The 16,189-nt window shown below is 39.0% G+C and overlaps 1 protein-coding gene across 10 annotated transcripts in view; it reads left to right on the plus strand.

Moving 5' to 3' along the window:
• Positions 1 to 16,189, plus strand: part of RBM47 (RNA binding motif protein 47) — a 205,635-nt gene that overhangs the window by 149,168 nt on the left and 40,278 nt on the right. For 9 of the 10 annotated variants that reach the window (XM_031664641.1, XM_031664640.1, XM_009206698.4 and 6 more), the window contains one exon: positions 13,511 to 13,633. The gene's annotated coding sequence lies outside the window, so the exon portion shown is untranslated. Of the gene's footprint in view, positions 1 to 3,187; positions 4,544 to 13,510; positions 13,634 to 16,189 lie in introns of those variants that run through there. The other variant, XM_009206704.4, reaches the window with a different exon arrangement.

Consider the following 16,189-nt stretch of genomic DNA (forward strand, 5'->3'; position numbering starts at 1 on the left):
TTAAATGAGTTTATATTAATAGCATATCCCATGAAAAATCGAATGGATTAGCATGCTTAATTTTTATAGCTAATAAATGGTAAATACAGTTTCCCTTATAATTCAGAGATTATGCAGACATAACCTCCCCCACCCGCCACCCAACACACACATTTCTATTCTCCTACCCTGCTGTTTTTTCCTCCTTAGTTCTTTCACAATCTAGCATACTATATATTTTACTGATGCATTCATTTAATGCCTGACTCCCCTGTGAGACTATGGCGTTCGTGAGGGCAGAGATTTTGTCTGTTTTGCTCACTCCTATAGCCCCAGTACCTAGACCCATGTCAGGCACTTTGAAGGGATGAAATATACAAATGTTAGTTACCTTTATAATTTTAATCTTTAAAACAGTTGTACCTCTGGGCACAATGGTGCATACTGTAGTCCCAGCTACTTGGGAGGCTGAGGAAGGAGGATCACTTGAGCCCAGGAGTTCTAGACCAGCCTGAGCAACATGGTTAGAAACAAAAATAAGTAAATAAACTTATTTTCATAGCTAGAAACAAAAATAAGTAAATAAACCAAGGACACTGATTGAAAAGGTACCATTTTATTTTTATTTATTTATTTATTTTTGAGACAGGATCTCACTCTGTCATCCAGGCTGGAATGCAGTAAGGCAGTCATGGCTCACTGCAGCCTCAATCTCCCAGGCTCAAACAAACAATTTTCCCGAGTAGCTGGGACCACAGGCATATGTCACCATGTCCTGCTAATTTTTTAATTATTTGTATAGATGGGGTCTCACTATGTTGTCCAGGCTGGCCCTGAACTCCTGGGCTCAAGCAATCCTCCTATCTTGGCCTCCAAAAGTGCTGGGATTATAGGCATGAGCCACTGTATCCAGCCTACCATTTAAAATTTTAAAAGGACAACCCACAGATCTTTCCTAATGTCCAGATAAGGACAATATCAGATATGACAATGTCCATAGTTTAATTCTTCCTTCTCTGTGACTGTTGATGCTGTAATAGGATAATAGACAACAGAAAGAAAATACTATGGTGCTTTAATCATATAGGCTTGTGGATACTGCTTTATACTTCATCTGTTTTTCAATACCAGTTAATTAGCTTCTTAGCGAACTATTATTGCTGATACCACTAATACAGTTATGTGATTTCATTATCAGTGTTTGACACCTTTTCAGGTGAAAGCTACTATCTGAATGTCTATGTACACACATATGTGCAATTTCTTTTATGCTTTAGTCATGTGTTAAAACAATAAACAATTTCAGCAAAGGCTTGAAATTCTAAATAGTGTCAAATATACTTGTGGAAAATGATATGCTACTATTATATACAAAAGCAAATACACACTCACATAATCTTTGCATTGGCTATAGTTTAGCTTTTAGATAAATTAAACTAAAAAGTAGGCTGGGCATGGTGGCTAGATAACTTGAGCCTAGCAGTTCGAGACCAGCCTGGGTAACACAGCAAGACCTGTCTCTAATAATAATAAAGTAATAAAAATAATAATAACTCTCTTACCAGGATGCCACAATGGCCTTAATAGATCCTGTCTAAAATAGGCCACATAATCATGTCTTACTGTGCTCCATTTCCTCCTCTCCTGGACCTGAGTCCTGTTTCTTACTCGTTTTTCCAAATCTACCTCAGAGCTTATCTCGTCCCAGGCTTCTATTTTGCATCTATACTTTTTTATTTTTCTTTTCTCCACAGCCTCAGACATCAGAACTGCTCTCATTCTACTCTAACTCAAAGATGCTTTGTGAAAGACAGAGGATCACTCCTCCAGGGATGATTTAAGCTTGTTGCAAGCCAGAACTATACAGAAGTTAATGTGGCCGAGAACGGTGGCTCATGTCTGTAATCCCAGCACTTTGGGAGGCTGAGGCAGGCGGATCACCTGAGGTTGGGAGTTCAAGACCAGCCTGACCAACATGATGAAACCCCATCTCTACTAAAAATACAAAATTATCCAGGCATGGTGGTGCATGCCTGTAATCCCAGCTACTCAGGAGGCCGAGGCGGGAGAATCACTTTAACCCAGGAGGCGGAGGTTGCAGTGAGCCAAGATAGCGCCATTGCCCTCCAACCTGGGAAATAAGAGTAAAACTCCATCTTAAAAGGAAAAACAAGAAGTTAACATGGCTCATGTAGCATGACTTTTCTACTGTGATGCGCATTAGCCTATACAGAGGCCTGTGTACTAGGAGCCACTTCTACTATCAGTAGAAGGGGTGACTTGCTTTTTCTGTGTACTTTTCTATATTTTTTGCACTTGTTAAAAATAGTGTGTATATGTGCGCGTATTTTTTAAATTAACTTTGTTCAAAGCCGAGGCAGGAAAAATTTGCTCATTTTTTGTTTAGGGCAGCCTATAATTGTAATTGTTGTTTTCAGGTATTCAGTGAAAAATTGCCTTCTCCTTACTCCCTTAGTCTTAAAATTCATCATCCTGAGATGGTTTATTTCCTATGTTTTTGCCTAAGTTATTTTTTGGTAACATTTAGTATAGAAACACGTGCACACACTCACACCAAACCTAAATTTCAAAATACTCTCTTTCTAATGCTTAAAACATGCCAGAACGTTTTCTTATATAATATACTCAATTACTGTTATAGAAAAACCGATTTTCTGTGTCCCATTTGTAGTCAAGATGAATTTAAATTTGTCTAAAATCAGTTTTTGAAAACACTGCCTTAGTAACTAAGGATTGCTTCAGGGTTCCTTCAGCCAGATCATAGCGATCTAGTTTTATATAATATTTAACATAGTTATAATCTTAGACTTGTTTTGGATTTTGACCCTATGTTAACTTGTTGATAATTTATAATCACTGTCAATAGCTATTATTTTATATAGGAGTAATAAAACTGTCTTTTTAAAAAAAATATGGGTAGATGAATAGATTGAAAATGTTCTTGTCATTCTGGCCGTTTTTTGTTTGTTTTGTTTGTTTGTTTTTTGAGATGGAGTCTCACTGTATCGCCCAGGCTGGAGTGCAGTGGCGCCAGCTTGGCTCACTGCAACCTCTGCCTCCTGGGTTCATGCGATTCTCGTGCCTCAGCCTTCCGAGTAGCTGGGATTACAGGAGCCCGCCACCACACCCGCGTAATTTTTGTGTGTTTCGTGGAGAGAGGGTTTCACCATGTTGGTCAGGCTGGTCTCGAACTCCTAACCTCAAGTGATCCACCCGCCTCTGCCTCCCAAAGTGCTGGGATGACAGGCACGAGCTACCACACCTGGCCCATTCTGGCCTTTTTACTTCCAACTCTGGCTCCTTCAAATTACTAAGGTTTAATTGAATAAAGTTAACAATGATACAGTGATGACTCAGGGAAAACTGGGGACCATATTTTTTTTGAAATTTTTGTTTTAGGAGCAGTTAGTTTCTCCTTCCTCTCTTAATGTGCCGCCGAGCTCACTTTAATCCCGATGCAGAGGACATAGAAGTCACATTGCTTTCAGGACCTCCTCTAGGGCAGCTTCAGCTCCCTTTTCCTCTAACTTTCCAATTGCCTGAACCGACAAACTCAGCCTCCAGAGAGACTTTCAATGAGGTTCCACCCCATAACTGCTTGAAAAGGAGTGTATTTACTCAGCTTAAGTGCTTCAGGTCCTCCTGATCCGTTGTTATGTACAGATGGTTTTATTATCATAAATCCTGCTGTACTGCCTGCTTCTCTTTCATTCTGTGCCTCTTCTACTTGTCTCCACTTCTTAGGAGTAAATCAATTTCTAGCTCCAGACTGATAAACTAAAATAAGGTGAGGGTTTGGTTCATGTGTAATTTTTTCCTATTTTTTTTTCTCCCAGACTGATCATCATAAACATGATTGTTAATAGTCTTTTAGACACAGGGTACTTAACCCAAGTTACCTACCCCAGAGATAATGAGAAGGGGAAAAAGCAACACTTGCTAAAAATATAACATTTCTAAGAAATCCTAGTAACACATTTTGAGTATTTTCTATATGCCAGGAGCTTTTCTAAGCACTTCACATATATTTATTTATTTAATCCCAACAGCCTAGATGAGGTAGGCATTATTGTTTTTTATCTCTGCATGTAGCTGTACAAACGTAATGGGCATCTATCTGGTTCTAGGATGGTGGATTTTGAAAAATCATTTGTTTCCTTATGGTCATTATTTGGGTTTGAATAAAATATTTCTGTTAAACGTCCCTCCTCTATGAACTGGCAAAGTTTTTGTCTTCTTGAGCCTTCCCTAAATCCATCAGTTACAGTGGGGTTTCCATTCCGTTTCAGGTTGCTGTTGAGCATTTTGTATGTGGCAGTTTTAACACCTCCCTTCTTTCTGTACCACCCACTCAAGCTCATTCCAGGTGCCCTTAGCACGTGACTCCCAAGGCATTAAGTGGTCAAAGCTCATTTCGTTGACCAATGAGGAGCCCTGTGCCATGTATAACAGAGTTACACAGCTCCTGGTATTGGGAGCGAAGGTTGCTTGAGCAAAGCTTTCGTTACAGTTAGCCTGTCGCAGCCAGATCAAGATTGGAAAGGTAGGGGAAACCTTATTTGTTTTAACTGAAGAGAAGAAGAAATAATTGTGTTTGGTTAAAGCAATTTAGATCAGGCCAGATAAACAAATGATCCATATTGTTCATTTTTTAATTGAAGACCAAATTCTTAAGTTAAAAACATTTTTTTAAAAATCAGTTCATCTAACAGCTTTTCACTTTATATGCTTGAAAAATCTAGATCTTCACAGTATTGTTGTTGTTTTATAGTTTCCTGTTATTTAAACCATGGGGTAAGAAGCAGGAATTTATCAGCAATGTCGCCCATATTTGTTTTTTAAAGCCATTTCAGAGTCAGTGTTTAGAGAAGGAAATTGTAATTTTAAGATGTGAAAATTAAAATAAGGAAAAGTTAATGGAATTAACTTTATGATAATTAGCATATAAAGGTTGACAATGAGGAAATTTCCTCTCAGAGAAAAGTTCTTGTATAAGAAGACTCTTATCATTGTTTTCAAACCAATAGTTAAATTTATGAAATGGAATTATTTAGGTGTAGGTTATATGCTTTAAGCAGTAACATTAGTTTCACTTTCATTATAAGTAATAGTTTAGTTATATTTTATATGCTATTCAAAATTTGTTAATATCTCAAATGACCAGAGAAGTAGAATCTTTAATCACTTCTCTCTGTCTGTCAATGGAGCAATTTGAATAGCATTTGAAGTAGAAGCTAATCTTTTAAAGAAAAATGCTCCTCTCTCTTAATGAACCCTTCTCCCTCCTCATTATGATGAATCAATGTTGCAACAAAATGTATATGTGAGAAATGCATATTCTTATACTTATTTATTAGCCTACATCTGATATTTAGTGTCAAAAGATAAGTTTGGGTTCAAAGAAAAGTGTAACTGGTTTTTCCTGATTGCTTTTTTCCAAAGATGGCTTAATACGGGTCTGTATTTTATAACAGAGATTAGGTAATACGTTTATTTTAAAATGTGACAAATGAGAGATGGCACCATTTGATTAAAAATGTATTTAAGTGTTTTGTTTTAAACTCTACTTTGGTCTAATTTGTAAAGAGAATTTTTTAATGTACATATCACAAAGTATTAAATGTCCAAGAATTTCAGTTATTGCAGATTCCGTTTTCTTACTTTGACATACTCATTTAAAAAGACTTGCATCCTGAAACTGTATACTTGTATTAGATTTGTTCCAAATGCCTTTTTGTAAGACGCCTGCCACTCTCAAGATCCTCATTATTTATGTCTTTTACTCTGGTTGACTCCCTAGGCGAGGTGGGTGTAGGGGGCGACTGACAGTCACAGTGTTAACTATTCACAGTGGAGAACACTTGCGAGCCACCTTCCCCTGTATAAGTCAATGCTGCTTCTCAGTTCCAAGCTAAGGTTCAAAGGTTTAGACCAACTTCACAGATCAGAGGTCAGGTACGAATTGCTGCAATTTGTAGTTCAATTCTGCCGATATGACAGAATTTCACAGCTATGATGATTGCTTTTTTCCACTTCTGCACAGAGGCCAGCCTGGGCAGTTAACAGCCTAATTTGCACAAGTCAGCCCTCGGCACCCGAGTTTAATGAGTAACTAGCTGGTGCCTTAGGTTTCACTGGTACAAGGTGCATATTATAAAAAGGGTCAAATGTCAGTGCACAAAGACGGAGTGGGGAGGGGCGTGATAATCTCATCACCACCATCTATGAATCGTATGTAAAGATTCAGTAATTTGTGTTTGTTTGTAAAATTATATTTCCACTGTGAGAATGGTAGTATGTTCATTTTCTTTGCTATTTGAAAGAGGTAGATAATTTTGTTAGATGTTAGCAAGAAAGAACTGTCTGATTAGAGATTACTAACTAAGCAGTAAAAAGTGAAATTGCAGTTTTGTTTACTCATTTCACGGGGTTTCTGAGTTCTCAAAAACTCTCAAATGTGATAGTTTTTTAAGAAGCTAGGAAACAAGTCAGAATACCAGGTATTTCTGAGCCCATGATATTTATGCCTATCTGATATTCTCTATTCGTCACCCAAAAAGTTGAACTCCTATCTATATTTCTAACCTAGGCTGAGAATATAATTTACTGTTTAAAGCTGAATATTGGGGTTCTTGAAAAAATTCCTATCTGGTGGGCCTTAACAATTCATGAATTTGCCATTCAGTTTTAACTCCTCATGTTGACACTGAAGCTATAATAGAATGCATATAGAATCATATGTCATTTTTGTTATAACACAAATTTCAACTTTCTACTCTTCCAAACTGGAGTGCAGCAGCAATTGGATTCTTCCATACAAGGCCTGGGGTTTGAACTCCAGCTTCTTCACTTCCAGCTAAGGGACCTTAACAAATGGGCAGCCTCATTGTACCTCAGTTCTGGCATCTCCAGAATGAGTAGAATCATAGATCTTGCTTCAGGAGGTTGTAGCAATGATTAAATAGCATGATGTATGTGGAATGCTTAGTGCTGTACCTAGTGCATGATAAACATTCAATGAATGTTGATGGTAATTACTATCATTAATATTATTATGTTACTTAGGTTGTGAGTTCACCTAGCCTACCACATATACCATCTCAATTTGGTTTAGACTGGGTATTGGCTCTGTTCATTTCATGAGAGACATAGTTGGATGTGGCATAGGATAAGGTGATTTGGGAATGTTTCAGGATGCATTTCTTTTGAATGTCATGGGGAAGCTTATAAAATTCCTCCATTTCAAGTCTAGCACTCTTTTAGATGCTATCTTTTTTCTTTAGCTGATTTGCTGTCACATGGCAAAAGCTGTACAAGGAGGTAAATCCAAATTATCTGGTTTCCTTTGAGAGCTCCTTTATTGTGCCAAGCAGTGAAAAACATCTGAGTTTAAAAAAAAAAAAATCCATAAATGATACCTTACCAGTGGGCTAAATTCTATCCTTGTTTATATATATATATATATATTACACTTACTAGAATTCGTGCTTTCCAGAAATGCCAGAAATGAAAATATTAAAGTGATTCTTTTTTCATTCCACTGTTTTCATTTTAGTCCTATGGAATGTAGCAATAGCATTTGAAGAAAAGCATGATTTTTTTTTTTTTTTTTTTTTTTGAGATGGAGCATCACTCTTGTTGCCCAGGCTAGAGTGCAATGGCGTGATCTCATCTTACTGCAACCTATGCCTCCCAGGTTTAAGCAATTCTCCTGCCTTAGCTGGGATTACAGGCATGCGCCATCATGCCTGGGTAATTTTTTGTATTTAGTAGAGACAGGGTTTCACCATGTTCGTCAGGCTGGTCTCAAACTCTTGACCTCAGGTGATCCACTCACCTTCGCCTCCCAAAGTGCTGAAATTACAGGCGTGAGCGACAACACCTGGCAAAAAACGTGATTTTTAACTGCTAATGACAATATAAAAATTATATGCTTGGCATTAAAAAGGTAGTAACAATATATCAGACTAATTAAACAATTAAGTGCCTACTATTGCCTTGGATTGGGTGTGGAACTCTAGGATTCTAGTTATGAGTCAGATCTAGATTCTTCCCTGGTACAGTTTAAAACTGACTCAAGATGACTAGCATTACAGCAATTACTATAATGCTAAATCAAAGAAAATTGCCAACAGTCTACCATTTTTGTCCTACAAAATAGCAATTTTATACAGTTCAACCTAGTGCTATATGAAGGATTATATGATGTTGGGGGAGCATATCATGGGGGGCTGCAGGAATAGCTTTCTAGAAGGAATGAAGTTTGGGATGAGTGCAAGCTGGCTAGACAGGGGAATTGGTGAGGGCTGAAATATTGGAACAGCATATGTAAGGGGGAAAGTAACACAAGATGAGGCTGGAGGAGGACCTGGAGTCTCTTTATAGGCCTTACAGACCTTACAAAGGATACAAACTTAGTCTAAGGGCAATGGGAGGAGAGTATAGGGATTTAAGCAGAAGGGTGATAAAACCCTTCTGGTTTTTTTCTTTTTTTTTTTTTTTTTTGAGACGGAGTCTTCCTTTTGTCACCCAGGCTAGAGTGCCTGGCATGATCTTGGCTTACTGCAGCCTCCGCCTCCCGGATTCAAGCAATTCTGTCTCAGCCTCCTGAGTAGCTAGGATTACAGGCGTGTGCCGCCACACCCGGCTAATTTTGTATTTTCAATAGAGAGAGGGTTTTGCCATGTTGACCAGACTGTTCTCGAACTCTTCAGGTGATCTGCCCACCTCGGCCTCCCAAAGTGCTGGGATTACAGGCATGAGCCACCATGCCTGGCCAAATTGTATATTTTTTAAATGGTCCCTTTACCTGCAAGGAGACCTAGATTGATTGTAGCAGGCCTGAGTGGACAGGGAGAAGCAGCTGGGAGTCTACTGTAGAAGTCCAGGCAGGAGCTAATGGTTAGTTTATGAGATGCTTTCAAATGTCGTGCCTTGTGTAATCCTTATAATGGTGATCTTTCAATATACAGGTGACAACCTGAGGCTCAGAAAGTTATGTAGTATGCCATGGTCAAACTGTGCAGGTGGCAAAGCGACAACTAGAACTGTTATTTGACCCTCAACCTGGTGGTCTCCTGGCAGCATTAGGACCCTATGTACTAGCATCCTTGGGTGAGGGCAATTGGTTTATCTTAAGAAAGGTCTGGCCGGGTGTGGTGGCTCATGCCTATAATCCCAGCACTTTGGGAGGCCAAGGCAGGCGGATCACTTGAAGTCAGGAGTTCAGAACCGGCCTGGCCAACATGCTGAAACCCCGCCTCTACTAAAAATACAAAAATTAGCTGGATGTGGTGTGATGCGCACCTGTAATCCCAGCTACTTGGGAGGCTGAGGCAGGAGAATCACTTGAACCCAGGAGGCAGAGGTTGCAGTGAACTGAGATCACACCACTGCACTCTAGCCTAGGCAACAGAGCGAGACTCCGCCTCTTAAAAAAATAAAGGATCTGTTTTTAAGAAATGGAATTCTCATTCCTTGGTGGAGGGTTGTAGTAAGAAAGTTATTTTTAGCCTAGCTTTATGACTCAGAGAAGTAGAACAGGACATGACTTGATATTAGACGGGAGCATCTTTTTCGAAAAAATAAATGTATTAATTTCAAGTGTTTTATGTATGCTATGTGTCATTCCAAAAATGGACTTGAAACAGCTTTCAAAACTACATATGACACGTCAAGACACAAAAAGAAGAGAGGGCAAAAACATCAAGGTAGGCAAACTAAGATGATGCCAGGAGCATCCAATAAATATTTGCCCTCAAGTCCTCCCCTGTGTTGAAGACGAGTCATGAGCAGCTATAAGATTCACATGCCCAGAAACATTAAAACAAACCAGTTGTTCCGTCAGTACAGCTCTTCCTCTTCCTCCTACTGGAATCTACAAACTTCCTCATTTGGTTTTTATAAAGACTCCATGATGGGGTAAGCGATGTCTGTGCAATTTCATAGTACCAGGCTCGGGGGCGGGGGAAGCTAAAATGAATTAACACCGTTAATGTCTGGAGACCAGCTCATTTCTCCAGGAACTGCCCCGCAAATCTTATTACTGTGTTTCCTACCTACTGTGTGACCTTTGGTAAGACAGTTTCCTTCATAGTAAAATCAAAGGTTTGGACTAGAACTAACCTTCTCAAACTGGTTTCTCTGGAGTATCCAATATTGTGTCAGGAGGAATGTGAAGCCACAGGAGAAACATAACTTATAGGTTTTGCTTGAAGATTTTTATGACAAACATTCTGGCCACGCACGGTGGTTCATACCTGTAACCCCAGCACTTTGGGAGGCAGAGGCCAGCAGATCACTTGAGGTTAAGAGTTCAAGACCAACCTGGCCAACATGGCAAAACCCCATCTCTACTAAAAATACAAAATGTCTCATGTAGTTTTGTGCTACATCATAAAAAGGGAAAGAAGGATCACAGATGTGCCTTTTGTGGCTGTTCAAGTAACACAGGACATTTCCCCAAAATAAAACACTGAGGATCAATGTTTGTTTTCAGAAAAGTCTGACTTTCCAGAATAACTACAAACACAATCCATTTCATTCGATCTGCTGGCCTTGGCCTCCCAAAATTAGCCAGGCATGGTGACGTACACCTGTAGTCCCAGCTACTCGGGAGGCTGAGGCAAGAGAATCGCTTAAACCCAGGAGGCAGAGGTTGCAGTGAGCTTAGATCACGCTACTGCGCTCCAGCCTGGGTGACGGAGTGAGACGCCATCTCAAAAAAAAAAAAAAAAAAAATAATGAAATGGATTGTGTTTGGGGTTATTCTGGAAAGTCAGATTTTGCTGGAAACAAACATTGACCCTAAGTGTTTTATTTTGGGGAAATGTCCTGTGTTACTTGAATAGCCATGAAAGGCACATCTGTGATCCTCCTTTCCCTTTTTATGATATAGCACAAAACTACGTGAATCCTGTGTTTCACTTATATATTAATAATCTGCTTTCAATTCATAGAGTTTACATGTTCATTACCTTGATATTACATTTTAAAGGAGACATTTTACCATTATAGAAAGAGTGAAAACTCAAAATTCTGCACAAATAATATATGCCAAGAATGGTGCTTCATAAATATTTTCTCTGTTCTCCACAACGGTCCTGCCAGGAATGATTTCTGCTTTATAGATGTGGAAACTGAGGCTCAGGAAAGTTGAATATACTTGTCTGGATTTACTTAGCTAGTAGATGAGAGATGGAGGAGTCTAAATTTTATTTTATTGTCCAGATGGTGTACAGTTAATTTCAAGACACACTTTCTCGTACTTTGTACATTCGTTTTCATAGTTTTTATCAACCGCTATGATCTTGATTACTAGGTATTATCCAGGATGCAGCATTTCAGGAATTATCTTTCCACACAGTTGGGTAAAGATTATGTGTATTGAAACATAAATCGTTTAACAGCTATTGCTCTATAATTTATTTGAGGGTGTGGCTTTTTTCTTTCAGGAGGTCATTGTTAACAAGATTAAAACTAGATCATGATGAAGTATTATTGCTGTGTTCCCATAAGGTTATGGATCTCACTGAGCACCCAGTCATTCCAATATAAAGATAGTTATGGCAGAATAATTTTGAGCTATAAGTGATATTAAAGGCCATTTAATCCAGAAGGTTTCCAACTGTGCTCTATGGAGTCCTAAAGGTCTTACGGTATCCCCACAGGGACACAATGAATGATGGAACTGGGGGCATCTCCTGACAACATCCTCTACCCATACTTCAACCAGCTTCTGTTTTATTGGTGTTGTTTCTGCAACTGGTTAGATTTTTGGTGGAAAAAAGTGTGCTACAACTAAAACACAAAGAAAAAACAAACACAATGTTTTTTTTTAATGTTGAGAACTATTGATAATCCAACTCCTTTATTATTTTTTTATTTTTATTTTTAGTTATTTAACTTTTTTGAGACAGAGTCTTGCTCTATCGCCCAGGCTGGAGTGCGGTGGCACAATCTCAGCTCACTGCAGCCTCTGCATCCTGGGTTCCAGTGATTCTCCTGTCTCAGCCTCTTGAGTAGCTGGGTTTACAGGCACACACCATTGTGCCCAGCTAATTTTTTGAATTTTTAGTAGTGACAGGATTTCACCATGTTGGCCAGGCTGGTCTTGAACTCTTGACCTCAAGTGATCCACCCACCTTGACATCCCAAAGTGCTGGGATTACAGGCGTGAGCCACCATGCCTGGCCTCCTTTATGATTTTTTTTTCCACGAGAGTAAACTTTGGCTTAGACAGGTGAAATGAACCGGGCATGACAGAGGTAGCGTTAAAACTAGCCTTCTGGTTCCCAGTCTGGTGTTGAAACCACTGTGCCATATTGAATCTTGTATAAGTTATTCGGAGCTTCAGGTGGCTTGATGGGAGCTCTCTGTAGTTTGGAAAATCAGGTAGATTATATTTCCACACATTGAAATAAAAATAAAAGTTTTATGCTTAAGATATATTTTAATTCCTCAACTGAAATATCTTTATCTTGAACTTTAAATTCTTTTCATTTGAATAGTTCCTGCATCATTACTTATTAAAGATTATCCCAAAACACCAAATCATATTTTTCATGGGCCTCTCCATGCAAAGAACATCCTCAAAAGAATCTTGACTCTGCTGGGCACAGTGACTCACGCCTGTAATCCCAGCACTTTGGGAGACTGAGGCGGATGGATCACTTGAGGTCAGGAGTTTGAGACCAGCCTTGCCAACATGATGAAACCCCAGCTCTACTAAAAAATACAAAAATTAGCCAGGCGTGGTGGTGGGCACCTGTAATCTCAGCTACTCAGGCAGCTGAGGCAGGAGAATCACTTGAACTCAGGAGGTGGAGTTTGCAATGAGCCGAGACTATGTGACTGCACACCAGCCTGGGCGACAGAGCAAAACTCCATCTCAAAAAAAAAAAAAAAAAAAAAAAAAAGAGTCTGAAGTCTACATTTTAGGGCAGAATAGTAAGTCTCTTTCATACCAACTCTGATTGGTAGTGGGTAAGTGGAGTACTTGCTTCAGTGGTTTTGGGAACCCTCTCTGGACCCTGCAGGAATAGTTTGAAGATCTATTAGTGATGTGAAGCATAAGCCCCCAAATTGGCTGGGAGGTCCATGAGCTAGATATGATCATTTCTCTAAAGGATACTACCTCTTCTTTTTGTGAGTCTATAAGCGTAAAGTATAGGCTACATCTGTATTCCTTCTTAAACATTATGTGCCTCTTGAAGTCATGCACACTCTGAAGAAGGCAGAGAGAAAAACACAAATGGAGGAAATTGGTCATTTTCTTATTATTACTGTTCCTTGTTTCTTTAAGAATCAGATAAGCAGTTGCACTTCTTGGTTTGTAGAGAACATGATAATTAGAGTAATGGTATTTCATTTTTTGAAGAAAATAGCCCCACAATTTCTAACCATTATGCTTTGGAACTACAAGAGGATCTGTCCCCCCAATTTCTAATGCACATATGAAAATTATATTGAAATAGAAAATATTTCTAACCATTTCTTTTTTAACCCTTAGGATTTGCCTTAAAGGACACGCCAAAAATTGAACAGAGAAATCCCAAGGAAGCTGCCTGAATTTGCCTGTATACTCTCGTTCTGCATCTTATAAAGGACCAGACAAATCACATTCGTGGTTTTGGTGAGTGTACTTCCTCTGGTCCTTTTCCTTTCCACTTCAGCAAGAACATAAGTTTTCATTCCTATCAACCAAGATACCTGCTGCTTGGACAATGTGTAACTGTTTGTGTTCATGTGGCAACGTTAGTGGAATATAGAACATGATAAGTCATCTGCAACCCACAATATAAACCTTTATGTCTTCGTGCACTTTACATCTTTGTGACTTAAGAGACAAGATATCACTATGTGTTGCTTATAAATCTGCCTCTTAACCTCCCAAAAAAGAGGTCAACTTTCTTTCTTTCTTTCTTTCTTTCTTTCTTTCGAGACAGTCTCACTCTGTTACCCAGGCTGGAGTGCATTGGCGTGATCTCAGCTCACTGCAGCCTCCACCTCCTAGGTTCAATCAATTCTCGTGACTTAGCCTCCTGAGTAGCTGGGATTACAGGTGCGTACCACCACACCTGGCTAATTTTTATATTTTTATTAGAGACCGAGTTTTACCATGTTGGCCAGGCTGGTTCTCAAACTGCTGGCCTCAAGAGATTCACCTGCCTCAGCCTCCCAAACTGCTGGGATTACAGACATGAGGCACAGCACCCAGCAGTCAACTATGTTTCAGTCAGACTGTATTTTGATTGTGTGACACGAGGAAGGGTTCTTTGGTACAAACTAGACTAGGATTCGTGTGATAATATCTTGCGTTTTTTTAATCAATCCTCATACTTTCTCTAAGTTTCTGTTTCCTCACCTGTCATATAAGGTAAAAATAACTGTCATCCCAATTCATGACAGTCCAAAGAAAGACAACATATGTAAAAGCACTTTGACAACCATTTAATCATCTCCAAGTAGGACTGAGCCCAGTAGGCAGAGGTTGCTGTTAGCCAAGATCTTTTTTTTTCTTTTTTCTTTCTTCTTTTTTTTTTTTTTTAAAGAGACGGAGTCTCACTCTGTCACCCAGGCTAGAGTGCAGTGTCACGATCTCGGCTCACTGCAACCTTCGCCTCCCGGGTTCAAGCAATTCTCCTGCCTCAGCCTCCTGAGTAGCTGGGATTATAGGTGCGTGCCACCACACCCGGCTAATTTTCATGCCAAGGTAATTTTTTTTGTATTTTTAGTACAGACGGGGTTTCACTGTGTTGCCCAGGATGGTCTTGAACTCCTGAGCTCAGCCAATCCGCCCGCCTCGGCCTCCCATGTGCTAGAATTACAGGCATGAGCCATCATGCCCTGCTGAGCCGAGATCTTTCTGTGGATCTAGTGAGTGAGATTATTCTATGGGCGATAATCCCCTGTGTGCTAGGAAGGGAAGGTAAGAGAAAGACTAGCCTCACCCTGACCTTGGATCCCAGCCCTCACACAGCTCCAGAAGGTGGAGGCAGTAGATACCGGTGTGTCAGGGAGGGGCTGCTGGCTACACTGATGTGCCCAGCAATCTCTGTGAGAGAAAATAGGTACCTTGTCTTCATGTCCCCTAGGCTGGGTTTTGGATTTAGTCCATTGAATTCAGGGACTCAGAGAGCTAAATATTTTTAATTGTAATTTTTTTCTTCTTATAAAAGTATACTAATGGAAGGAAATCTGGAAATTATAGAAAAATGTAACAAAATCTACCTATAATCCCACAATCCAAATATAACCAGAATTAACATGGTATATTTACTCTGATTTTGTCTGTTTAATTTTCACATACAGTAGTCAGCCCCCATCTGCAGTTTCACTTTCCTTGGTTTCAGTTACCTGTGGTCAACTGTTTTCCAAAAATAGAGGCATACAGTATGATATTTTGAGAGAGAGAGAGAGAGACCACACTCACATAACTTTATTATTAGAGTATTGCTATAATTGTTATATTTTATTATTGTTGTTGTTAATCTCTTACTGTGCCTAATTTATAAATTAAACTTAATCATAGGTGTGTATTATATATGTAAATATGTATAGGAAAAAACAGTTTATATAGGGTTCAGTACTATCAGAGGTTTCAGGGATCCACTGGGGGTCTTGGAGCAGGTCCCCCTCAGATGAGGAGGAACTACCACATATCTTTAAATATTATTTAGCAAAGTTAAAATAGCTGAGAATATTAAACAGGTACTCTAAGCTGTGGCTATGCCACAATTTATTGACCATTTTTATACCATTGAATATTTGTGTTTATTACATGTAAATATAAACTATTATGTTCATTGCATTGTGTTATGAATAGCACTGCAGTAAACATATTCGAATGTAAATCTTTTCTTGGGTATTTGATTATACATGTCTATAAATGGAATCACTGGGCTAATGAGAATTGACTACTTAATGAACACTGTAAAGCTCTTGATATTGTCTAACTGCTTCAGAAACATTTTATCCACCTTCCCAACTATCTCCACGCATCATATATGACAATGTGCATTTCACAGGGCATATGTAAAAACTGTGTATTACCAATTTAAGATTTAAAACCAGAAATACTTTTATAGAGACTCAAAAAATACTTAGGTTGGTGCAAAAGTAATTGCAGTTTTTGCCATTAAATGTAACTATAAAAACTGCAATCACTTTTGCACCAACCTAATAAAAG

This window comes from Papio anubis, chromosome 3, assembly GCF_008728515.1.
Source record: "Papio anubis isolate 15944 chromosome 3, Panubis1.0, whole genome shotgun sequence".
NCBI classification, from domain to species: domain Eukaryota; kingdom Metazoa; phylum Chordata; class Mammalia; order Primates; family Cercopithecidae; genus Papio; species Papio anubis.